This window comes from Lynx canadensis, chromosome C1, assembly GCF_007474595.2.
Source record: "Lynx canadensis isolate LIC74 chromosome C1, mLynCan4.pri.v2, whole genome shotgun sequence".
Lineage (NCBI taxonomy): Eukaryota > Metazoa > Chordata > Mammalia > Carnivora > Felidae > Lynx > Lynx canadensis.
The window spans coordinates 65,173,409-65,199,408 of NC_044310.1; the positions used below are offsets into that span (position 1 = coordinate 65,173,409).

General features: G+C 39.2%; 1 pseudogene; it reads right to left on the bottom strand.

Moving 5' to 3' along the window:
* Positions 1 to 5,521: 5,521 nt before the first annotated feature.
* LOC115519737 lies at positions 5,522 to 18,685 on the bottom strand (annotated as a pseudogene).
* Between the last annotated feature and the right edge of the window lie 7,315 nt (positions 18,686 to 26,000).

Below are 26,000 nucleotides of genomic sequence, written 5' to 3' on the forward strand. Positions count from 1 at the left end.
TTTTTTTTTTTTTTTTTTTTTTTTTTTTTTCAACGTTTATTCGTTTTTGGGACAGAGAGAGACAGAGCATGAACGGGGGAGGAGCAGAGAGAGAGGGAGACACAGAATCGGAAACAGGCTCCAGGCTCTGAGCCATCAGCCCAGAGCCTGACGTGTCCTCACTTAAATTTTAAGCATGTATTTCCTTTATTATGTTCCAGGCCTCAGTGAACACATTCAGTCTACTTCAATATTTTATAGACATCAATTTTTTTCTACTTTTGGCTTTGACCATTCTGTCCTGAATAATGCTGATTTGTCTCCATGTTTTAGCTTCCAGCTCTTATAGCATGTGTAGTGTGGGGACATTATAGACCATATTTCCAGCTGCCCTCATGTCAATACCACTTGCTAATGGTATTGATATTAGAAAGGGGAGGCCACTTTCCATTTTCTCCTCTCTGGATTGCTTAAGAGCAAATGCTGACATATTTTAAAGTAGAGATTTTTCTATTGTTTTTTTTTTCTATTGTTTTTTTTTCCTATTGTTTTTTTGTTTTTTCTATTGTTTTCTATTGTTTTTTTCTATTGTTTTGCAGTAAGGCAAACTTAGACATTTTAATACATTCTAATCAGTATGTAAGCATTTTGACCAATTGGACAATCTTAATTTTTGCAATACAACTAGGCACTAGTTAGAACCAGGGTGTAGTACTATTTTTATTTCTTCAGCTTGTTATTACTGAATATTCTTTCAGGATTGTTCCCCTCCCATGGGAAAATACCATACACCCAGCGATTTAGCTCTGGACCAAAGAATGCAGTGACTATTTGTGTGTGCTGAGTTAGCATCTGCAGGGAGTGGGTTTTGGGTTTAAAATTCTAACATTCAAAAAATGCTGAAAATCCACTATGTACATACAAGGTGCCATATCAGAAACATTCCTGATCCTCAGGGGGCTTATAGTTTAGAGTGGAGATGAGACAAGACTAGCAAGTCAGAAAGTAGCCATAATGCAAAGCAGAGGAGTGGTAATTTCCTGCGAGGGCTCTGATGGGACCCCTGAGAAGGGGGAGACTACATCCCACTGGAACCAGGGGAGAGTTCATGGGTAGAGTCTTGGCAGCACATTAAACAGTGGTCAGCAATGAGTCAGGGAGAGAAAATGAGGTAGAAGGCAAGGAATGGATGTGGGAAGGTGGAGGATAGGTATGAGAGCAAATGATTTTGTGAAGAAAAGTACCAAAATTTCAGTCTGCAAGGGTAGGTTGAGTCTGATCAAGAAGGATCTTCAGTATGAGGCTAAGAAAGTTCTGTGACCCCTGATTCTTCCCCAAACCTTGTAGTTCGGTTGGGTCCTATTTTTATAATAGCATGTACACTAATGTATCCTGGTTAATGTGTTTTTATTCCTACTAATTGTATTACTCTGAGTAATTCGAAGTCCTGGTAAGTAATTTATCTTTGTATTGTAGACTTCTAGCAGGACACCTGCTAGACACACATGGAAGGAGCTTAGTAAATGTGACCGTGATTTAAGCCCGTCTTTTTAAATTTAATTAATTATTTTTAATGTTTTTATTCTTGAGAGAGAGAGGGAGACAGAATCTGAAGCAGGCTCTAGACTCTGAGCTGTCAGCATAGAGCCCAACGCAAGGCTTGACCCTAGCTGAAGTCAGGCGCTTAACTGAGCCACCCAGGCGCCCCTGATTTAAGCCCATTTTCAGTTTTGTTTTGTTGCAGGAATAGCATTATCTGCAAAGACATCTCCTTTTCTCCCTCCCCCCGACACACCACACTTTCATGAAGAAACAGATTTTGAAAGTTGACTTTTTTCTCTGAAGGTTACTGATTCTCCATTTTCTTAAAAAAATTTTTTTTTAATGTTTATTTTTGAGAGAGAGAGTGTGTGAGCAGGGGAGGGGCAGGGGGAGAGAGACACAGAATCTGAAGCAGGCTCCAGGCTCTGAGCTGTCAGCACAGAGCCTGATGCGGGGCTGGAACTCACAAACCGCGAGATCATGACCTGAGCTGAAATCAGATGCTTAACCGACTGAGCCACCCAGGCACCCCTGATTCTCGATTTTCTTACTGAATTTGGCAGGATCCATTTTGATGTGAGTTGCAGCTTTAACAGATTGCAAAAGCTGTTGTCAGCTTGGTGGTTATATTGTATATTCTCAATTTTGGAGGGCAACAGTGTGTGAAAGATACGGATTCTCAATTGCCTGAGAAAAGGCAGATTACTGGCAGCACTGACTCTAGCAGTTTTAAATAGAAGATATATAATAGATATAAACTTTTGATGGTCCCCATTTCTACATAATAAAGTCCAAATTTTTGCATGTGTTTAAGACCCATAGCAATATGCCCAAAGGAACCTCTTGTTCGTTGCTGTTCTCTTTCTTGTGCCTATGTTTTGGCCAAAGAGAACCACTTACCCTCCTCAGGCTGTGTCATTTCTTTCAGTCTTCCTATCTTTGTGCTGTTCTTTCTGCTGTATATACATTAGTGATTGTAATAGATAACCTTCCAAACCTCAGGGGCTTAATATGATTAAAGTATATTTATTTTTGCTCAGGTAAGAATGGAATACAGTCACTCCTAGAGGGTGGCATTTCTCTACACGTTTTTAGGGACTCCTGTTTCTTCTGTCCTTTGGATCCCCCATGTTCACACCACAACTTCCAAAGTTGTTCTTCTCATCTCCAGCCTAGCCAGCTGGAAGGAAAAAGGCATGAGGGTCATGAGTCAGAGGCCAAACAAGTCAGGCCTGGAAGCAACAGATGTTACTTCTCACATTATATTGGTCAGTACTGACCACAAAACAGGCTAACAGTGTCCCAGGAGAAAAAGAAAATGGTTTTCAATGACTTGCTAACCAGTATCCTCCACAGTCTTTCTGGTCACAAATATCTATTCCATTCTTTTATAGAAAATATCCATTTCTAATAGGAGGCACCCAAAGACCTATGAAGTCAGTGAAGTGGCACAAAGTTCAGATATTCCAGTGATGGACATGGTGTCTGGATGGGGCCTCTTGTGTGATCTGAATATAGAGTGGTGAATCAGGAACAGGATAAATCAACAAAACAAGACAAAACAAAAACAAATGAACCTCTCTTTTGGGAAACAGAAAAACAGAAGACACTCAACAATTTCTAGTTGCTAGTATATATGAAATCCTGAACAAGCATTATGAAAATATCCTGTCTTCATAAGGTGGGGTTGGGGGAAGTTCCTTGATTAGATCATGGCGTTGCTCTCCTGGTCAACTCCTTTGTCCATGGCCCTGGGTCCATCCTCTGGGAGGGACTTCCATGTCATGTTTTTTATGGCCACACCTGAAGGGGATATTTGGGAGTGTATTCTTGAAGGCTATACAACTTTCACAGCCTGTTTCCTACTTGTGCAAGTGTGAGGTCCTGAGGATTGTTTTAATGCTCAAATAGTCTAAGGCTTTTTCAGGTTGGGATTATATTTATTTGGCAGTACAGTTCACTTAGAAATCTAGAAGGCTTTTGATCTGTTAGCATCTAGTCAGTTCCATGTGCCAGTAAATACATCCAATGATTGCCTAGATGTCATTTTCAAGTCTTATTTCTTTGCTTTCTTGTTCCCATACCCTTCCTTCTCAATTTAATGGTGACTACCTTGAGGCCATTAGGTTAAAGGCTAACCATTAATGTAATCTTTGTAATAACACTGGAAAATTTAAATATATATTATTGCTAATGTTTAAAAGAGTAATATTAAAATATATCATCCTCAGTAAATTAATATTCACATAGAAAATCTTATTAAAGATAAAATATAACATATAGAACTTTCATTTAAAAATACAATCATCAAAACTAAAAGGCAACCGACAGAATGGGAGAAGATATTTGCAAACGACATATCAGATAAAGGGTTAGTATCCAAAATCTATAAACAACTTATTAAACTCAACACCCAAAAAACAATCCAGTGAAGAAATGGGCAAAAGCCATGAATAGACACTTCTCCAAAGAAGACATCCAGATGGCTAACAGACACATGAAAAAATGCGCAACATCACTCATCATCACGGAAACACAAATCAAAACCCCAATGAGATACCACCTTACACCTGTCAGAATTGCTAACATTAACAACTGAGGCAACAACAGATGTTGGTGAGAATGCAGAGAAAGAACTACCCTACGACCCACTTATGTTAAGTGAAATTAGACGAATACATGACTTCATATGAGGACTTTAAGAGACAAAACAGGTGAACAAAGGGAAGGGAAACAAAATATAAAAACAGGGAGGGGGACAAAACATAAGAGAGTCTTTTTTTAATTTTTTTTTCATAAAAGACTCTTAAATATGGAGAACAAACTGAGGGTTACTGGAGGGGTTGTGGGAGGGAGGATGAGCTAAATGGGTAAGGGGCACTAAGGAATCTACTCCTGAAATCGTTGTTGCACCATATTCTAACTAATTTAGATGTAAATTAAAAAAACATTAAAATGAAATTCTCATTAAAAAAATCATAAAAAATAAAATACTGTAAATTTTGGGGCACCTGGGTGTCTCGGTTAAGCATCTGACTCTTGATTTCAGCTCAGGTCGTGATCTCATGGCTTGTGGGTTCAAGCCCCACGTCAGGCTCTGCACTGCAGTGTGGAGCCTGCTTGGGATTCTTTCTCTTCCCCTCTCTCTGCCTCTCCCCTGCTCTCTCACACACCCTCTCAAATTAAAAAATATATAAATTTTGGGGCGCCTGGGTGGTGCAGTCGGTTAAGTGTCCGACTTCAGCCAGGTCACGATCTCGCGGTCTGTGAGTTCGAGCCCCGCGTCAGGCTCTGGGCTGATGGCTCAGAGCCTGGAGCCTGTTTCCGATTCTGTGTCTCCTTCTCTCTCTGCCCCTCCCCCGTTCATGCTCTGTCTCTCTCTGTCCCAAAAATAAATAAACGTTGAAAAAAAATTTTTAAAATATATATAAATTTTATGAAAACTTTAAGAATTTTTGAGATTTTGGATAAAGATATATTTTATCATAAAAATATTCCTTATTTTGAAACATTGTTTGAAAAGAATGCCTGAATTCCTCTGAAGCCATTAATTCTTAATTTAGTTATGCAGTTGCTGTTTTTGATAACATTAGTAAGAAAATACATTTATAGTTTTATACTGCAATCACATGTCAAGTAATTAGGATAGAATAAATGTCAATATAGACGTTAGGTTAAACATTACTTACATATTTTTTTTGAAGTTTATTTGAGAGAGTGCATACTAAAATCTATCCTGATGACTTTAGCAATGGTCAGTACAACCAAATGAAATTAATATGTTGTAGTCTTAATAGTTTATAGGACTTAACTATATTTGTTTCTGTCTCTCTTTTTTAAATGTTTATTTTTGAGAGAGAGGGGGGACAGAGGATCTGAAGTGGGATCTGCACTGACAGCGACTCTAATGTGGGGCTCGAACCCATGAACTATGAGATCATGACCTGAACCGAAGTCGGATGCTCAACTGACTGACCCACCCAGGCACCCCTGGACTTACTTATATTTGAAGGTGTGATGAAGTATCCCCATCTTGCCATTTGGTTACATGGTCTGAAATCACAGTTCTGACCAGTGGACATCTCTTGGTGAAACCATGAAGTAATGTACTCTTGAGAAAATATATGTTGACAGATGGGAAAAATAATCTCAAGAAATTCTGCTTAACATATTGATCAAATATCATCTGGACAAGTCACTCTATAGCTTGGTCATGTAAAAAGTATTACAAAACCTGTCTGAAAGTCCTCAGATTTCCAAAAAGAATCCAAAATTTTAAAAGGAAGTAAAATAAGCTGGTAATATCCCAAGAATCTAGTTATATTACCAAACTCCCTGTAGCTAATGAGGTAATGAAACCAAACTGATATGGAACAAAATTCATTTATACTGACACAATTCTTCTAAGAATGTATACCAGTAATCCTTGGATTTAAAAGGCATCATGAAAGAGGGTACCCAATAAAGTAAGGCATGTTGAGCCAATGAAGAAGACTTTCAGAATGAAGACTATAATTCCAATAATCCAAAGTACTTCCAGAAGCTTGGATGACCCAAAGTAGTATTTACAAAGATTAAATTGTAATAAAGTGACTGAAAAATGAAAGAGAACAAAAGATTCTGCCAAGAATACCAAGTATACTGAATTTTTGGGCACTTTTTCTTAGAAAAGCCCAATTTACAGTACTTTTGTTGACATACATAAAAGTTGTTAGAAGCCCAGTTCCAAGAGAAATTACATATATTTCTGAAGCTTGGATTTTCAGCACATTCTTTAGACCTGGAGTTTATCTGGATGTGAGAATCTCCAGAATGAAGGCAGGGCCCTTCTGTCCATCTTGTTGCAGGAGCACTTTAGGAGATTGATGCTGCTGCAATGTCCACAGTTCATGGAGGGTGGCATGGTCCTTGAGTATTTTTTCTCTCCTCCACATTCCTTTGCATAGGGATTGTGTTTCCTCTAATGACGATGAGTGGGTGGAAGTCTCACAGGGTGTCAGGGACAATGGGAGACCGTCCTATCTCTATAGTCAGGGTTCCTCATCCTCAAACCCAACCACAACTTTGTTAGCCCCAGTGGCAGAAACAAAGCTAGATTTTAATGGGATTTTGTGTTCAGATATATTTTCAAAATTGTCTTTTAAAATTTGGGGCCCAATAGCTTTCATACAGCCTTCCTCGTTAGGCTCCCAAATTGGCTTGCAAATTGGCCAATTATTTCATAAGCTCTTTTTTTTTAAGTTTATTTATTTTGAGGTGGGGAGGGCAGTGAGAGGGAGGAAGAGAATCCCAAACAGGGTTCATGCTGCCAGCACAGAGCCTGATGTGGGGCTCAAACTCACAAATTGCAAGATCATGACCTGAGCCGAAATGAAGAATGGGACACTTAACCGACTGAGCCACCCAGGTGTCTCACTTGAGCTCACTTCTTAAAATACTTTGCCTGACACATGAAAAGATGTTCAACGTCGCTCCTTATCAGGGAAATACAAATCAAAACCACACTCAGATATCACCTCACGCCAGTCAGAGTGGGCAAAATGAACAAATCAGGAGACTATAGATGCTGGAGAGGATGTGGAGAAACGGGAACCCTCTTGCACTGTTGGTGGGAATGCAAATTGGTGCAACCGCTCTGGAAAGCAGTGTGGAGTTTCCTCAGAAATTTAAAAATAGACCTACCCTATGACCCAGCAATAGCACTGCTAGGAATTTACCCAAGGGATACAGGAGTACTGATGCATAGGGGCACCTGTACCCCAATGTTTATAGCAGCACTCTCAACAATAGCCAAATTATGGAAAGAGCCTAAATGTCCATCAACTGATGAATGGATAAAGAAATTGTGGTTTATATACACAATGGAATACTACGTGGCAATGAGAAAGAATGAAATATGGCTTTTTGTAGCAACGTGGATGGAACTGGAGAGTGTGATGCTAAGTGAAATAAGCCATACAGAGAAAGACAGATACCATATGTGTTCACTCTTATGTGGATCCTGAGAAACTTAACAGAAACCCATGGGGGAGGGGAAGAAAAAAAAAAAAAAGAGGTTAGAGTGGGAGAGAGCCAAAGCATAGAGACTGTTAAAAACTGAGAACAAACTGAGGGTTGATGGGGGGTGGGAGGGAGGAGAGGGTGGGTGATGGGTATTGAGGAGGGCACCTTTTGGGATGAGCACTGGGTGTTGTATGGAAACCAATTTGATAATAAATTTCATATATTGAAAAAAAAAGCTAATGAGGGAAAAAAAATACTTTGCCTGAGATACAAAATAAAAGCCCACAATTATTCTCTTGCCAACCACTTCCCCCAGAATTACAGTGTCAATGGGCATATGTTCTGCCTTCCAAGTTATCCCAGGCAAGTTTACCACATGTTTTGCCCCTGTGTAATTTGGGTGTCCATCTTTACAGCTCTGTCATAGATTCATTTATAAGTCTTGACATCAAATGGTGTAAGTCCTTCGAATTTTTTCTTTTCCAAAGTTGTTTTGACTCTTCTATGTTCTTTGCAGCTCTATATGCCTTTCAGAATAATCTTTTCAGTTGCTACAAAAAAAGCCTGCTGGGATCAGGGGAAGTAAGGGTCCAGGAAGGAGAGTTGGTGAAGCAGGGCGGTTACCAAGCAGTCTTCCTGAAACATTGGCATGGTGGACAAGTCCGAGCTTGAGGGGAATCTGCTGATAGGGTCCACAAAGGAGAACTCCACTCCCATGGAGGTCTGTGGAAGGCTGTGATCTGGTCCTCGTGGTTGCTTCTGTGAGTTTGCAGTTGGGTATCTGGTCATGGGTTGCTGTTGGTCAGCAGGACAGGCAGATGGGAAGAACAGCTGGATCTGGAGGCAGAGGAAGGTGTAGAGTGGGGAAGAACAAGCACAGACTGGCACTTGCTTCTCTGCATCTTACTCTACTCACCTGTAACCATGATGACCTTCAGAGCATAAGGGCTGACTCCTTTGTTTCATTTTCCAAATCATGTGCAAGTTTCTAACCCAGAACCAAGTAGGGAAGAAGATGAAAAAATGTAGTTCCAACTTAGACTGAGACAAAATAAAGCTTCTTTGACTGCTCTTTCTGTGTCACCATCTTCATCCACCCAGCCACCAGCTCCTGTTGATTCTACATTGTTATTTCTGCATTATAAACCATTCCCTTCTTCTTTAGTTCAATCCCTCATACATCTTAAGTCTGGATTACTGTAATAACCTCCTAACTTGCAGTTACATTAAATGTGGTCATGTAGGTTGTGTATTGCACAACTTTGAGTGCCATTCAGAGACCACATTTGATGGTCGTCCCTCTAGTTGTGCAGGGTACATCAGGCAGAACCGTACATAGTTCCATCTCAGGTCTAGCCTCACTTCGTCCGTTTAGCAGTATGGGTCATCCTTTTAAAAGGCAAAATGGACTCTAGCATTCTCCTGCTTAAAATTGTTGTCCTCACATGACCTTCAAGGTGAAATTCAAATTCCTTAGCATAGCATACAATCCATTCATGATTAGCAGATGAGCCTAGGCTCTGGAATCAGAATTTCTAAGTTGGAATTTTATTTTAGCCACTTCTACAATATATGACCTTGGGCAAGTTACTTAATTTAAAATTTTAATTTTAATTTTTCTGTTTCTTTAACTGTGAAATGGGGGGAGGAAGGTAAGAATAGCCTTTCATTATCAACTTTTGTCAGCATTCATTGAGATGTAAAGGTGTAATGTTCCTTCTGTAGTGCTCTCACCATTGACTGTGCCCACCCCAACTCTATGCTTCATCTGAACTGAACTGTACTACTGGTTCTCCTCATTGTGACCCATCTGCCTCTGTGCCTTTACACTTCCCTGAATCACCCTAGCTAGAACCTGCTCATTGTCCAGGACTCAGTGACTCATCACTTCCTCCTAGAAGCCTTCTCTGATTCCCTCAGCCTCAGTGTGACTGTTTCCTTGGGCTCAGTGTCAGTACTTGATTATACCACAGTGGATTCTCTTTTTCTGTCTCCCCCACTATAAACTGTACACTGTCTACCCTGCTAGACCATAAACTCTAGACCATGTTTTCCTTGAGGGTAAGAACTGTTTTACTTATCTTTGTACCTTAGCTCCTAATGTAGCAGAGACTAAGTTTTTAAGAATGTTAGCAGCTTCTCAAAATGTTTATTGAATTAATGGTGAATGATGAGGGCTCTAACAGGTATTGTTATACTTTATGGAGAAGCATAAAGATGATGAAGGGAATATTTTGGGACAATTCATACTAGCACGAATTTTAGAATTCTGAAATTTATTGATTTGGTAGATTTAAAAGTATGTTACTGTTAAGAAGGGAATTAAAAAGAATGAAGATTTTTTTCTTTCTTTTTTTTTTTTTCTGAGAGAGAATGAGAGAGCACACATGTGAGTAGGGCAGGGGCAGAAGGAGAGGGAGAGAGAATCTTAGGCTGCACGCCCAGCTCAGAGCCAGACAGAGGACTCCATCTCATGACCATGAGATCATGACCTGAGAAGAGATCAATTAACTGACTGATCTACCCAGGTGCTCCCAAAATGGAACATTTTTTAACAGAAAGAATGACTAAGCACATTTTTTTGTTAAGGAATTATTTACTACCATTTGCTCAATATCCATTACTTTAAGACCTCTTACAAAGATATTATTGAAACCCACAACTATATGGTCAATTAATCTTTAAAAAAAATTTTTTTTAATGTTTATTTTTGAGAGACAAAGTGTGAGTGGGGGAGGGGCACAGAGAGAGGGAGACACAGAATCAGAAGCAGGCTCCAGGCTCTGAGTTGTCAGCACAGAGCCTGATGCAGGGCTCAAACCCACGAACTGTGAGATCATGACCTGAGCCGAAGTCAGATGCTAAACCAACTGAGCCACCCAGACACCCCGGTCAATTAATCTTTGACAAAGCAAGAATAATATCTAGTGGGAAAAAGATAGTCTCTTCAACAAATGATGTTGGGAAAACTGGACAGTAAAATGCAAAAGAATGAAACTGGACCACTTTCTTATACCATACACAAAAATAAATTCAAAGTGGATGAAAGACCTAAATGTGAGACCTAAAACCATAAAAAAAATCCTAGAGAAGGACACAGACAGTAACCTCTCTGACACTGACCATAGCAATTTCTTTCTAGATATGTCTCTCTTTTTTTTAATGTTTATTTATTTTGAGAGAGAGGGAAAGAACACAAGTGGGGGAGGGGCAGAGAGAGACACAATCTAAAGCAGGCTCCAGGGTCTGAGCTGTCAGTGCAGAGCCTGAGGTGGGGATCGAACTCATAAACTGTGAGATCATGACCTGAGCTGAAGTCAGACGCTTAACCAACTGAGCCACCCAGGCGCCCCTCTAGATATGTCTCTTGAGGAAAGGGAAAAAAAAAGCAAAAATAAACTATTGGGACTTCATCAAAATGAAAAGATTTTGCACAGTGAAGGAAACAATCAACAAAACTAAAAGGCAACCTATAGAATGGGAGAAGATATTTGCAAATGACCTATCTGATAAAGTGTTAGTATCCAAAAAATATAAAGAACTTTTAAAACTCAACACCCCAAAACAAATAATCCAATTAAAATATAGGCAGGGGGCGCCTGGGTGGCTCAGTCAGTTAAGCGTCCGACTTCGGCTCAGGTCACGATCTCGCAGTCCGTGAGTTCGAGCCCCCCATCGCGCTCTGGGCTGATGGCTCAGAGCCTGGAACCTGCTTCCCATTCTGTGTCTCCCTCTCTCTCTGCCCCGCCCCGTTCATGCTCTCTCTCTGTCTCATAAATAAATAAGCGTTAAAAAAAAGAAAAATTAAAAAAAAATATAGGCAGAAGACACGAATAGACACTTTTCCAAAGAAGACCTCCAGCTGGCCAACAGACACATGAAGAGATGCTCAACATCACTGATCATCTGGGAAATATAAATGAAAACTACAATGAGATATTCCCTCAAATCTGTCAGAATGGCTAAAAATCAACAACACAAACAAAAGGTGTTGGTGAGAATGTGGAACCTTCTCGTACTGTTGGTGGGAATGCAAACTGGTGTAGCCATTGTGGAAAACCATATGATGTTTCCTCAAAAAGTTAAAAATAGATCTACCCTATGATCCAACAATCACACTTCTGGGTATTTACTCAATACAAAATCACTAATTCAAAGGGATGCACCCTGATGTTTATAGCAGCATTATCTGCAACAGCCAAATTATGGAAACAGCCCAACTGTCCATTGATTGATGAATGGATAAAGAAGATGTGGTACATTTATACAGTAGAATATTACCCAGCCATCAAAAAGAATGAAATCTTGCCATTTGCAACAACATAGATGGAACTAGACAGCATTATACTAAGCGAAAGAAGTCAGAGAAAGGCAAATACTATATGATTTCACTTATGTGGAATATAAGAAACAAAACAAATGAGCAAAGAGGAAAAAAGGGAGAGGCAAACCGAGAAACAGACTCAACTATAGAGAACAAACTGATGGTGACCAAAGGGGAGGTGGATGGGGGGGATGGGTGAAATAGGTGATGGGGATTAGGAGTACACTTGTGATGAGCACTGAGTGTTGTATGGAAGTGTTGAATTACTGTATTGTACACCTGAAACTAATATTCCCCTTTATGTTAACTAACTGGAATTTAACTTAAAAATATCAAATAATGCATTAAAAGTTTTAAAGTTCTTTAAAGAATGTTTTGTTTACCAGTGCTTAACTGTATTACCTAAAAACATAAAGTAGCTATCCTTGGCAGATTGTGGATCAAAATACTGGGAACTGTTTATTTTAAAATGTCTGTATCAGTTCAATCATTTAACCGTGCACCTTGCCTCAGCAAGCAGTTTATATCTGATATTTCTGATGGCAATCTTTTAATAAAGAGAACAAGTAATTACCCTGAGTTTTTCTTCAAAATTTTAAAGTTCTGTGTACTGAATATGCTCAAAATAAAGCACATCTGTTAAGGATTTTTTTTTTTTGATAAAAAAGTGAAGGGCAAGGGGGCATTAACTGGACAAGACTCTGGGTCTCTCCCAGACATGTCATTAGATCTGGTAATAAAGTGATTATTGTGTTTGAATGCAGGTCTGTCATTTCCTGCCCTCACCCCCTCGAGATGATGTCAGCAGTTGTTTAAAGAAATTTAACTGTCCCTCTTGTACTTGGAATTAAAATGAAACATGAACTATTTTCTCCTTAAAAAAAAAGAAAAAAAATTTCAGATTTCTGGATTAATAATTATGAAGTGTCTTAAAGTTTGAAATAAAAATGTCATTGCATAGACTAAATATCAGAGGATATTAAATCCAAGCACTTCTGTGGGCTATAGATGTTGACCTTTTCCAAAAGCCTGTCCCTTCTTCAAATAAGTTCTTGCCTTGATATGAGGAAAAGTTTTAATAAATACGCAAATGATCATTCTCAACCTCAGTATCATGCTGTGTTAGGCTTATGATTCTAACTGCTATGTGACGCATCACAATTGTAAGATTAAGAAGAGTGACTTGCTTAAATGTTTTTGCATCTTAATAAACGAATAAGAATATGAAAATCTCACCAAAGAAATGAGCAGAGGGCATACCAAAGGAGTCCGAAAAGAAAAAAATAAAAATGTCCAATGGAAAGATTTTAGCCTTCCTAGTAACAAAATGCAAACGAGCACAATAATGAGATACCATTTTAACCTATCACAACAGCAAGGGGAGTGAAGAAGTGTGCACTTTCATCCATTGCTGTTGGGAGTGTAAATCTATAGTCTTCTCTGCAGTTTGATAGTATGTGTGAAAGATTTTAAAGATGCTTTTAGCTTTGACTTGGGAATCCCACTTCTAGGAATTTGTTCTAAGAAAATAATAGGACAAATGCAGAAAGGTAAAAATTTAGGCATAGTTATCACAGCCTTGTTTTTGAAATGGCACTGAGTAGGTAACCTGCTTTTGCCTGGTTTCTGTGTTGGGGGACAGCCACTTCTGGAATACTTCCAGCCCCTCTTCCACCGCACACCCCTCCCCAGGGGAAAAGGAGCAGCTTGTTTGGTTGTGGTCAGGGCTCTGCTCCCACTGTTTTCACACTTTGCATCATTCTACCTGCAGAGCATGTGCCCTCACTGGCTTCCTGCCAAGTGCAGCTTTTATGGGGAAGGCCTCCTGACTGTGGGGAAGCCTGCGGTTTTCCAGCTCTACCTGTGTCTGTCTAGGAAACTGTTTAACTCCAGATACCCTGTTAGGAGTCTCATTGGGCTGCACACCTGATCTGTGTCTTCCATCCAACTTTTATAAAAAATAAGGCTGATAGTTTGATTTCTATCTGTCTGACTTCTCTCTACTGGTCAGTTGGTATTGAACCAGGGCTTCCTGACACCCTCAAGAAATAACAAAATAGAATTTGGATACCCTGAAACATGGGATTGATTAAAAGGATATGGCTGTAAAATTGGATATGATGCAATTCAAAATGATTCTGTTAAGGTATATATTGATAAATGAAAAGAAGATCCTAATATATCCTTTTTGCATATGAGCACACTTACTGTATATGTATGTAGTCGACTCTTTTCCCCTCTCTCTTTCTGCATCTATATTTTCTAAAGCTTCTTTAACTACATAAAGATAGGTTGTTTTTTTTTGCCTCTGTATAGGCTGTAGTTACGGTTGTGTTTACTATGTCTGTGGTGGCTGGAGTGTCCTTTCCCTTATGTTTTTGTTTCACAGGGAGTTTCCCTGGTGGGGTGAGCAGGGTCTTGGGCACAGGCAGGAAATATGGAATTAGGTGGGCTTTTCCCAGCTGGACACCTTCATTACATAACTTCTCCTAGGATATTTGGCCCCTGGTGATGTGGCTACTGACTTCATCCTCTCTACAGAGCCTCACCTGGTCAGAAAGGAGCTCACCCTTGGGCCCATATGAGGTAATTGTCATCTTGTTCTTCTACTGCCCTATTCAGTCTCCTGCTCAGGAAGTTGGAGCTGCTGTCTGAGGACCAGTGCCTCAGTCATTCTCATGCTATTGAGGGCTGGGAGAATTTTCTCACTCAATAGAATTAAACTTTAGACGGTAGTTAGTCCAGGGTGAGCTGATGCAGTTACCTCTAATTCATGGAGATGCCAAAAGCATCATTATTTGCAATGGCTCCTGGGAAATGGAATTTTCCAAATAAGTGAAGTTTCTAGATAGCAATACTACTTTAAGAGCCTATACTACTTTTCTTAATCTTTTTTTTTTTAAGTTTATCCTAAGAGAAAGGGAGAGAGAGAGAGAGCATGTAGGGGAGAGGCAGAGAGAGAGAGAGAGAGAGAGAGAGAGAGAGAGAGAGAATCCCAAGCACACTCCACACTGTCAGCACAGAGCTGACGCAGGGCTCAAACCCACAAAGCATGAGATCATAACCTGAGCCGAAACCAAGAGTCAGATGCTTAACTGACTGAGCTACCCAGGCACCCCTCTTAATCATTTTTTTTTTTTATTTTTTTTATTTAAAAAAAAATTTTTTTTTTCAACGTTTATTTATTTTTGGGACAGAGAGAGACAGAGCATGAACGGGGGAGGGGCAGAGAGAGAGGGAGACACAGAATCGGAAACAGGCTCCAGGCTCCGAGCCATCAGCCCAGAGCCTGACGCGGGGCTCGAACTCACGGACCGCGAGATCGTGACCTGGCTGAAGTCGGACGCTTAACCGACTGCGCCACCCAGGCGCCCCTCATTTTTAATGGAAATCTTACTGAAGGGGTTTCAATTTATTTTCATAAACATTCAATATTTTCTTGATGACTCAGTCTCATCCTTTTAAAAAAGCGTATTTTATTGTGCCTTAGAATGGTGATATTCTCTGACTACACTACACCAATGCAGTTCTGAAGAGCAGCTCCTGGTTGTACCTTCACAGTCACAGGTTTTTTAGATGGTCGGCCTACGGCCCCTGCCAAAAAGTGTTCCATGCAATCATCTGCGTGCTCTGGTTGGAACCTTGCTTTGTTGAATTAGCAAAAGATTGGGAAAGGCCTGATTAGCATTAAGATTTAGCATCTTGTAACAGACGCATTTGTGCTGCTGTGAGGCCATTTTCATTTGGTTCTGGGTTTGCTGTTGGGTTTCAGCCACTGTGGTAAAGTGGTCAGCAATCAGAACTAGGGCTGAAGGGGCCATTCTTGTATTTTGTAACAAGATTTCCCTTCACTCTTTTGACAACTGAATTAAAATTCACATTTTCCTTTACAAACAAGCTTCCTCATAGGTTAATGATCACTTATATTATAATTGTAGGAACTGTGGTTCAAACAAATGAAGTCAATTAAAAATTTTTTTTTTCAATATTTATTTATTTTTGAGAGACAGAGTGAGAGTAGGGAAGGGCAGAGAGAGAGGGAGACACAGAATTCAAGCCAGGCTCCAGGCTCTGAGCTGTCAGTATAGAGCCTGACACGGGGCTGGAACCTACACAGGGTGAGATCATGACCTGAGCCGAAGTTGGACGCCCAACCGACTGAGCCACCCAGGCGCCCCTGAAGTCAATTTTCTAACTTCAATTATAATAAAATTGAAATGTTTATGAACTTCAGGATCTGTTCCTGAGGCTTTAAGGCTGGAAATCACAAGCTATTTCTAAGAGAATTCTGAGGAGACAATTGAATGATCATTGTTCATCCATTTTAACTCTATTCAACTTCATTAAGCAATTGATTCTTTTATTGATTTTCCATCACCTAAAGTATAAAGTGCAATTTCTTTAACATTCTATCAGTTAGGCTGCCTAAAAACAACCCAAAACATAGTGGTTTAAAAGGAAAGTTTTAAAATGTTTTATGATTCTATAGCTCAGTGGGCAGCTCTCTCGGTCTGAGTCAGTTTGGCTAGAGCTAGATCGTTTGGGTTTTCCTCATGTGTCTGGGATGACTGAGATGACTGGGGCCTCTCTCCATGAGGTCTTTTCTCTCCCAGGAGCTAGCCCAGGTGTGTCATACAGTGGCAGAATGGCTTCCGGCAGCAAGAGAGGGCAAACTCCAAAGCACAGTAATTTTCAAGCCTCTGCCTATGTTATATTTATTAATGTCCCATTGGCCAAACTAAATCCCATTGGCTCTAGTGCATGCATACAAAGAGGTGTGATTTATGGGGGTCATTACTGTAATAATCTATCACAGCATGTTCCAAACTGTCATTGTAACCCTGCAGTTCCCACGATGTGGCTGAGGTGCCCCGGAACACCACAGTGAATTCACAGGGGGTGTTGTGGGACATTTAAAAATATCAAAGAAAACATAATTATACCCTATGACTATAGGACATCATGCAAACTATGAACTTTATGTCTGCCACAGTGTCAATGTCATACATTTCTTTTGGTGCTGTTGTATCTTTGCAAAGCTGGGTTTTTGGTGGTTGCTGTGATAAAACGCAACTACTACATGAAAATCACTGTGGAACAGGGAGTGAGGGTGGTGCCCAATTTGATTCCAAGATTGTAGAAGTGATACAGTGCCCAGCAGGTGCATATATTTCATTATTAAGTTAATGTTATTTAAGGATGAAACATTAAAAAAAATATATATGTGTATTTCAAATGTAATTAGGTTGTGAGGACATACATACTTACAAATTGTTTGGACCTAACTGTGTAGAAAGTGAAATTAAGGATTTCTTTTGGTTTAGGGGCATTGTGAAAAAAATTAACAAGATACTAAGGATACTGTGAGCCAAGAGAGGTTGGGAACTACTGCACTAACCTCATTTTCTACTGCTGATAAAAGAAGGAAGTCAAGAAGGAAAGCTCATTTGGGGAAAAGTTGAATGGATTCAGTTGTGGAGATGCTGAGTCTGAGGTCCTAGTGGGCCATTCAGGGAAAGGCATAGAGCTGGGACCCAGGCAGGAAGTTTAGAGCAGAGCCAATTTCATCCCTGAATAGTCATGTGCAGGCTCTCTTTCTAAGTGCTTTGGATATTGTATAAACTCAAGAATTAATTGCAAAATAATAAGATAGAGTTGTTGAAAGGGAAGGAACCTAAAAACCCAAACTTGAAACCAATCTGCAAAACAAATGTTCTTGGCTTAATATTTTTGCAAATGTTACATGGATATATTTTCATTTCCTTCTTACATCATGTTTTATTGCAAAAGGTTCTATGGGAGAGCCATGAGGTTTACTTGGCTAGAGAAAGAGAAAGTGAACTCTTGACTTCTGAGCCATGTGTGCATATAGGGGGTTTGCTTAATTATCTTATTTCCCATTTAGCACATCACTAGCTGAGCCCAGAAAATTCAGATCATAGAGGGCTATCCATTGTATAGAGAAGACACCCTTATATACACTTAAGGCTTCACGAGGTTAGCATCAAGAAGTAGGAGGATATATGGGGCCCCCGGGTGGCTCAGTTGGTTGAGCGTCCGACTTCGGCTTAGGTCATGATCTTGCGGTCTGTGAGTTTGAGCCCCGCGTTGGGCTCTGTGCTGACAGCTCGGAGCCTGGAGCCTGCTTCAGATTCTGTGTCTCCCTCTCTCTCTGCCCTTCACCCACTCATGCTCTGTCTCTCTCTGTCTCAGAAATAAATAAACATTAAAAAAAAAAGAAGTAGGAGGATATGATGTTAGGAAAGTAAAAACCTCCCCCACCTCCACTTACCTTTCTTGGCCAAGGAGATTGTGGAAAGAAATAGAAGTAGAAGATAGTGATATGTGTCTTGTAATTTTCCCCCATGGCTTGGAAAGAAGTTGTATTACAAAAATAAGAGTAATAGTAAGAACAAAGAGGGGAGATATTGCCCATTTCCAAGTTGGGGGCCCTGGAAAGCTCATTTTTGTTCTGCTCACCTGTACCAACTTGGGAGTATGACCACAACAACTTGGCTATGCACCACAAACAGAAGGAGATCCTATGGCTTTGTTTTCCTCCAAGTCCCATGTTTTATAGATGATGTGACAAGAGCCAGAAGGCCTTCTGAGGCACCATCTTCCCACCCTGCCCTGACAAGGCAGGTGGAATGCCAGGCCAGTAGACTTGGTGAGGACCAGAGTAGTCACTCCACAGTCTATAGCCAACATAGTAGGGGTAAGGCTGAGACATACAGAGGTGTTACTTGGTCCTGACCAAGCAAGGTGCACCCAGTGAATAATGGCTGATGTCTTGAGACCAGTAGTAACTTCCCAATGCACGCCAATGACGTCCATGAAGATAGGAGGCTCTTTCTCTCAAAGTCATGAGGACCCATCAATGCCCTTCTCCTCAGATATCCAGATATCATCTTAGGGAGAGAAGCAGGGGAGGGAGGCAGGTGCCTGAGGGCCAGCATTGACTACATACTTTTCTAGGCCCAGTGCAAAATGAAAATACAAGTCCCTTGTTCAAAAATTAAGAATCTTAAGACTGTGACAGAGCATTAAACCAGCTGTGGGGGCTTTCTAAGTGCAGGACTATGTGCAACTGCACAGGTCTCAGACCTATGAAGCTGGTCCTGCTGAGAGCCTGAACATACTTTTCCCCTAGAGATTCTCAACACTGCCTAAAGGGATCATTTAAATTATCAGATTGGATTAAATTTAAATTGCATTGGACATATAGTTAATTCTTTCCCCATTAACCAGTGAGTGAATGGGAACCTGAGATTAATGCCAGATTAGTTTATGGACAATCAAGACATTACTGATTTGGGTTGAGTTATATTTGTGGTCCTTTTGTAAAGACATAGTTTTCTCTTCTATAGGAGAAGAGCTGCTGATTAGAGAGGTTAGGGGATTGTTCAAGGTCACCAAGGTAGTTAGTGGTGAAATTGAGGTTTCACCCAGGTATGATTCCAAAACTCAGACATTTTTTTACTTTTCTGATGCAGATAATGGTAAAGTCAAAGGTAAATCTGAGAGATTGAGCTTTAAAGTGTGATTTCTTTTAAAATGTGCTTATTTTTATAAGTGCATGAAGAGTATGCATTGTCACCAATAGGAATAATACTGTCTCCTAGAGAATACTTTGGAAAGTTGAGGGTATTTTGGTTGTCTGAGGGGATAGTGGGGATTTTATGGACAAAGGTTAGGGATATTAGAAAGTTGCAATTTGCAGGGCAGTCCTACACAAGGAAGAATCGTTTGATGTTCTACATAACTTTTAGTTGCCTCATCAGTTGCTTGGGTAGGTAAAAACTTGTTATAATTATGAGTCTAGAGCCTAATAACATTTTACATAAAGTCATAATATATTTTTGCATGGTTTAAAAATAGGCTGCATTTTCCAAAACTAAAATAATTGTAAATTGAAGGAAGAGTATACTTGATTTATTTCAAGCTTTACCAAGTTGTTCCCCATTTGGAAAACCACATTGCCTAGTGGCCATGCTACTTTCAGCATTCGGATCATCAATACAATAGACCTTAATCAATTTGGTAGTAGATGTCAAATTTTCATAGATTCCACACGTAGATGCATTGACTACATTAGTCTTCTGGTGTGGCTGTGTTTGAGCATATTGGCATATACATTATTTTATTATAAATTCTATTTTTTTCCTCCTTTGTGTTATAGTCAAAGCATTTTTTTTGTTCAAAAGTTATAAGTGTAGGTAGGTTACAATTTTGTATGGATTTCATTTTAGGACTATATATGGGTGTTGAAAAATATTTTCTATAGAAAGGAGTGAGTCTAGCAGTTTGAGAACCACTGAGGTCAGAGAAACTAGTATTTGGAATCAGTAAAAAGCAGAGTTCTTTTTGCAAGAAAACCTTAGAGTAATTGACTTTCCCTGAAGGGCTTACTGGCCATGAGGGAAATAGTACTGGGCCTGATGTGAAAGAGGTATTAAATCTTTCAAGAGACTATATTCTGTGTGTTAGGCACAGAATCAAGATACCTGACCTAATTTACCCAAGGAGTAGGGCTTTACAGGTAACCTCCTTTTTTTTCCTCAAGTTAATTTTTGTCTTCTTGGCTGGACAAAGTTGTACTTTTCATTTGAGGGGGTGACCTTGGAAAGAAAAAAGAGAAATTTTTTTTGATTCAGGTTTATATTTTTCCTCTTAGGAAAAATATCTCTTTGAAGGTAAAATAACTGTGTGAGACATTCACATTGCAACTCAAAAGTCTCCGTGTTACTAATTGTTATGAGAAGGCTGGCATTAGGGGGGCTTTCGGTAAAATGTCCCAATCTGATGAGTTTCTTGCACTACCACGTTCCTTACGTAACTCTAGGATTCTGCCCTTTTTGTGGGAGGGATGTCCTACTGCCTATTATTAACAATGTTATTGTTGCCAGTTAATCATATAAAATTGTTGATGAAAAGGTCAAAAGCTATACTTTGAGTCCAAGAGAGTAAGTTCTTTGTTCTAGACACTCAGGGTCACGCCATGTAGTGACGTCTATTATGGTCCTTAGGGAAAAATTTCCTCTCCCTCCTTTGGATCCTCTTTCTTCTGGAATCTTCCCCCTCTCCCACTGCTTTCCTGCATGGAACAGTGCTTTCTCCAGGGACTTGCCTTGGTCTGGTCAGTCTCTGTCTGGTCTGGGTGAATGGTCATTTAGGATGGAGAGAAGTTGGGACAGGAAAGTGACTCTGGATATTCCTGGCAGGTATCTACCCATTAGTAGATAATAAACTTAATAAACTTAAGCAGTTTATTGTAATGATTCAGAGCCCAGTCTCTGGAATCAGTCAGCCAGGAGGATTTCCATTCTGGCTCTGCAGTTAATAGTTGTGTGACTTTAATTCTCTGTCTCAGTTTCCTCAGCTACGAAACAAAAACTATAGTAATACCTAATCTGCAGGGTTGTTGTGATGATTAAATGTGTTACCGTTTGTAAATGGGAAGCAGGGAGGAAGAAAACCTGTTCTACCACATTTACACATTTAAACAAGAAATGTTTTGTTTGCTGCTATTTCCTACTTGGCGTTTTATTGCAGATTGGTCGAACCCTAAATGACTTCTTTGATTTTTTGGATGGTGGGGCTAGGGGAACAACTGGGTAAATGCAAAGTGGAAAGAGTCATCAGCTTGGGCTTTAGATTCAAGAGTGTCACTCTTTTGCTCAAAACCCACTGAAGTGTCCCCATTTCATTGAAAGTAAAACCCAAAGTCTCCATAATGCCTACGAGGTCTTACATCACCTGGACCCTTGTGACATCTCTGACCTTATCATCAACTGTTTTCCCTGCACTCCAGCCAGCCAGACTGGCCTTCTTGCTATACTTCTGACATGCCAGGTATACTACTGTTGAGGATCTTTGCTCTAGCTGTGCCCTGTGTCTAAATGTTTTTCTCTTTGACATCAGCATGGCTCACTCCTGCACCTCTTTCAAGTCTTTACTCAAATCTCACTTACTCAATGAGGTCTATCCTGATCATCATATTTAATATCGAAACTTGCCTCTTGCTACTACCCTGGCACTTCCATTCCCTTTACCAAGCTCTATATTTTCCTCATAATGCCATTGATCTTCTAATTAACCATATAATTTACTTAGTTATTATATTTATTGTTTCTGATTTGTCTTTCTCTACTAAAATAAAACTTAAAAAAGACAGGGTATTGCCTTCTCACTTGCATCTTTAGAGTCTTTAGTTCTTGGCACATAAGAAGTATGTGCTCAGTAAACATTTATGAAATGAATATATGATTCACCCATTGAGGCTGAGGACACCCATTGAGGCTGATCTAATCACACCAGGGTTCTCCCAGCAAGAAAGAAGGGAGAATAGCTGTTGAATGGGCAGTTAACATGGATTCTAAGATGCCCAGCTGCACACTGGGGAAAATTGGATTATGGGCTAACTGAGGAGTATTTGAGTCTTTTCCCAAATCTGGTATGCAGATTAAACAGGAACTACATTTTATTTCCTGAACTTGTTGTATTTTTAACAATAAGAAAAGTAGTGTATTTTTATGAATTGTATGAAAAAGTGGTAGCACTGAAATGGTTTTAGCCTTGCCAAGATGCCATATTTCTAGGGATGGAGTGATGTAGGAAATGTATAAAGACACATGGTTCCTGGCACAAAGGAAACACTCAGAAAATATCTGAATTTTATCTAGGGCTATTCCTACCTTTAAAAGTAATCAGAGGAATATGTAATAAAATATATTATCTTATCTATTCTTATCTTATCTATGAGATATCATAGAATCTCACTGTTGGAAAGGATGGGAGTGATGTATATCCTTTTCAGGGTTCTTCACAGATGAGCAAAAAATGAATTAAGCCCAAAGATCAGCACAGATGAGCTAAAATCTGACTTCCTTTAAATTTTACTCTTTGGCACTCCAAAACAAACCCACTTTTATACCTGAGATCCTCTCAACTATTTGAAGGAAGCCATTGTGTCTGCTTTCCCACAGGGTAAACATCTTCAGTTTCTTATCTAGCTTAGTTTCGAGAATCTTCATCACCTAGACCACCCTGGTTTGGATGAAATGCAGCTTCACAATGTTGTTTTTGGAAAGTCAGTGGCCAAAGTGGTTCACAGTGCTCCTAACTGAGTCTGATAAAATGAAGTGCAGAGAGACCACTTGCCAAAATGAATAAATATGTAAACAAATACATTAGGTAAGTAATAAGGGGAGGGGAGATATTGACTAACAATGAAAAAGTCAGAGCTAGGTCTACCTCTGTCTACAGCTGGAGATCTAGGGGTTCATATATCATCTGAACTCTGTCTTCATTGCTTGGCTCTGTTTTTCTTTGTGTTTTCTTTGCTTCCAGGAGGGGTCCCCACATATTTCTTCTTAGAAGCTCGAGGTTTACATCCTATCAAATTAGCAACTTCCCTCAGTGCTATGGATAGAATTCTGGAGAAAAACCAACATTTAATAGAAGAGAAAGACACATTGATGATCTTTCAGAATGTAAATTTCTATCATAAAGTAAATGATTTCAGAGTACCGTGACTTGCTATATTGGTTTTTAGTGATGCTCTTTTTTAGTGCACTCACAATGCTGCTTTATTTTGTGACTTCCAGAATTCTTCCTGGAATTGACATCAAATTCATGATTTGAAAGTTGTAGAATCTATTCTTTTCAAATTTGGGAAATTAAGATATTGGTTTCCATCTTTTATCTTTTGTTCTTTTTTTAGTTCACACTGAGTTTTTCAGAGATTTACAGTATTTCAACATTTATTGAATACCACACAATGGTACTTTCTCATTCATATTTACAAGTTCTTGGCTTCTGAGACAGGAATCATTTAGGTTAAAAACTTGAATTCCTTTGAATCAACCAGTTAAATCATACTTCTTATACTCTGCCCACCTGCCTTGACTTTCCAGTTCTACATTAACGAACTCTTTTGTTTGGATCCTTGGTTTTAAGAAACAGAGAGTCAAATCAGGTTAACTTCAGATTATGCAGAAGCTTCATTATGAGGTTACATGTAGCAGTGAGGAAGAAAGGGAGCTCATAAGAACAGAGAAGTGAATTTCATGGAGGCTTGTGTCTGTGGGTAGGTTCTAAGCAGGAGCAATTTGTGGGTCTCCTATCTACAATCACATCAGTTTTTGACTCTGTAAATTGTAACTGTGATGCTCTGATGAGCTTTGTTTATCTTGGTGTGTCTTTTTTTTTTTAAACCGCTTTATTGAAGTATAACTGGCATAGAATAAACTCTACATATTTAGAGTGTATAGTTAAGAGTGCCTGGCTGGCTTGTTGGTAGAGTATGCAACTCTTTTTTTTTTTTTTTTTCATTTGAGAATGACTTTATTTTGCCTTCATCCCTTAAATATATTTTCTTTTTTTTTTAATATATGAAATTTATTGTCAAATTGGTTTCCATACAAGACCCAGTGCTCATCCCACCAGATGTCCTCCTCAATGCCCATCACCCACCCTCCCCTCCCTCCCACCCTCAGTTTATTCTCAGTTTTTAAGACTCTCTTATGGTTTGGCTCTCTCCCTCTCTAACTTTTATGTCATAAACTTTTATGATGATTATGTCCTTTGAGGAACTGAACTATTTATCATTATGAAATGACACTCTTTGTCCCTGGTAACATTCTTTGCTCTGAATTTTACTTCGTTTGATGTTATTATCGCCAGTGAGGCTTTATTTTGGTTAGTGTTAACATCATATATTTTCTCTCACCCTTTTACTTTTAACTGATTTATGTCTTTATGTTTAAAGTGAATTTCTAGAAGGCAATATGTAATTGGGTTTCATATTTTTAGTCCAAATTTCAAGTTTACTACATTTTCTCCTAGAATGTGTAATCTATTAATCTCATCCAGTGTATTTTTCTTCTCAGATATTGTGGTTTTCATCTCTAGAGTTCAATTTGCGTCTTTAAAAAGTATATCTTTCATATCTCTATTTAATATGTTCAGTCTTTCCTCTAAGTTTTTTGACATGATAGTTATAAGAACTTTTAAAATGTATTTGTGTACTGATTTTATTATGTGTGTCAATTCTGTATCAGTTTTGATTATTTTTCTCCCTTTTATAGGCTATATTTTCTTCTTTCTTTTTTTTAAATGTTTATTTATTTTTGAGAGACAGAGACAGAACATGAGTTGGGGAGGGGCAGAGAGAGAGGGAGACACAGAATCCGAAGCAGGCTCCAGGCTCTGAGCTGTCAGCACAGAGCCCGAGGCAGGGCTTGAACCCACGAACCAAGAGATCATGACCTGAGCTGAAGTCACACGCTTAACCGCTGAGTCACCCAGGCACCCCTAGGCTATGTTTTCTTACTTTATTTTGCATGCCAGGTAATTACTGATTGGATGCCAGTCATTGTGTTTTAACTTCTTGGGTGTGAGATATTTTTGTAGTCCTATAAATATTCTTGTTCTATGTTACTGTTTGTTCTGCAGTTAAGTTTCTTAGAAACATTTTGATCCTTGTGGGTCTTGCTTTTAATCTTTGTTAGATAGGACCAGAATAGAGTTCAGTCTAGAGCTAAATTTTTCCTACTACTAAGGCAAGACCCTTCTAAGTAGTCTATCTGATGCCCTATGAAATATGAGTTTTTTGTTTTTATTTTATTACTTATTTATTTATTTATTTATTTATTTATTTTTGAATGTGAAAAAGCTCTTTTTATTCCATTACAAGAATACCTGTGTCTTGAATCCAGGTATTTCTTTCTTTCTTTTTTAATTTAATTTTTTATTTTTTAAAATTTACATCCAAATTAGTTAGCATATAGTGCAACAATGATTTCAGGAGTAGATTCCTTAGTGCCCCTTACCCATTTAGGCCATCCTGCCTCTCACAACCCCTCCAGCAATCCTGTTTGTTCTCCATATTTATGAGTCTCTTTTGTCCCCCTCCCTGTTTTTATATTATTTTTGCTTCCCTTCCCTTATGTTCATCTGTTTTGTCTCTTAAAGTCCTCATATGAGTGAAGTCATATGATTTTTGTCTTTCACTGACAGACTAATTTCAGTTAGCATAATACCCTCCAGTTCCAAGTAGCTGCAAATGGCAAGATTTCATTCTTTTTGATTGCCAAGTAATACTCCATTGTGTGTGTGTGTGTGTGTGTGTGTGTGTGTGTGTGTGTGT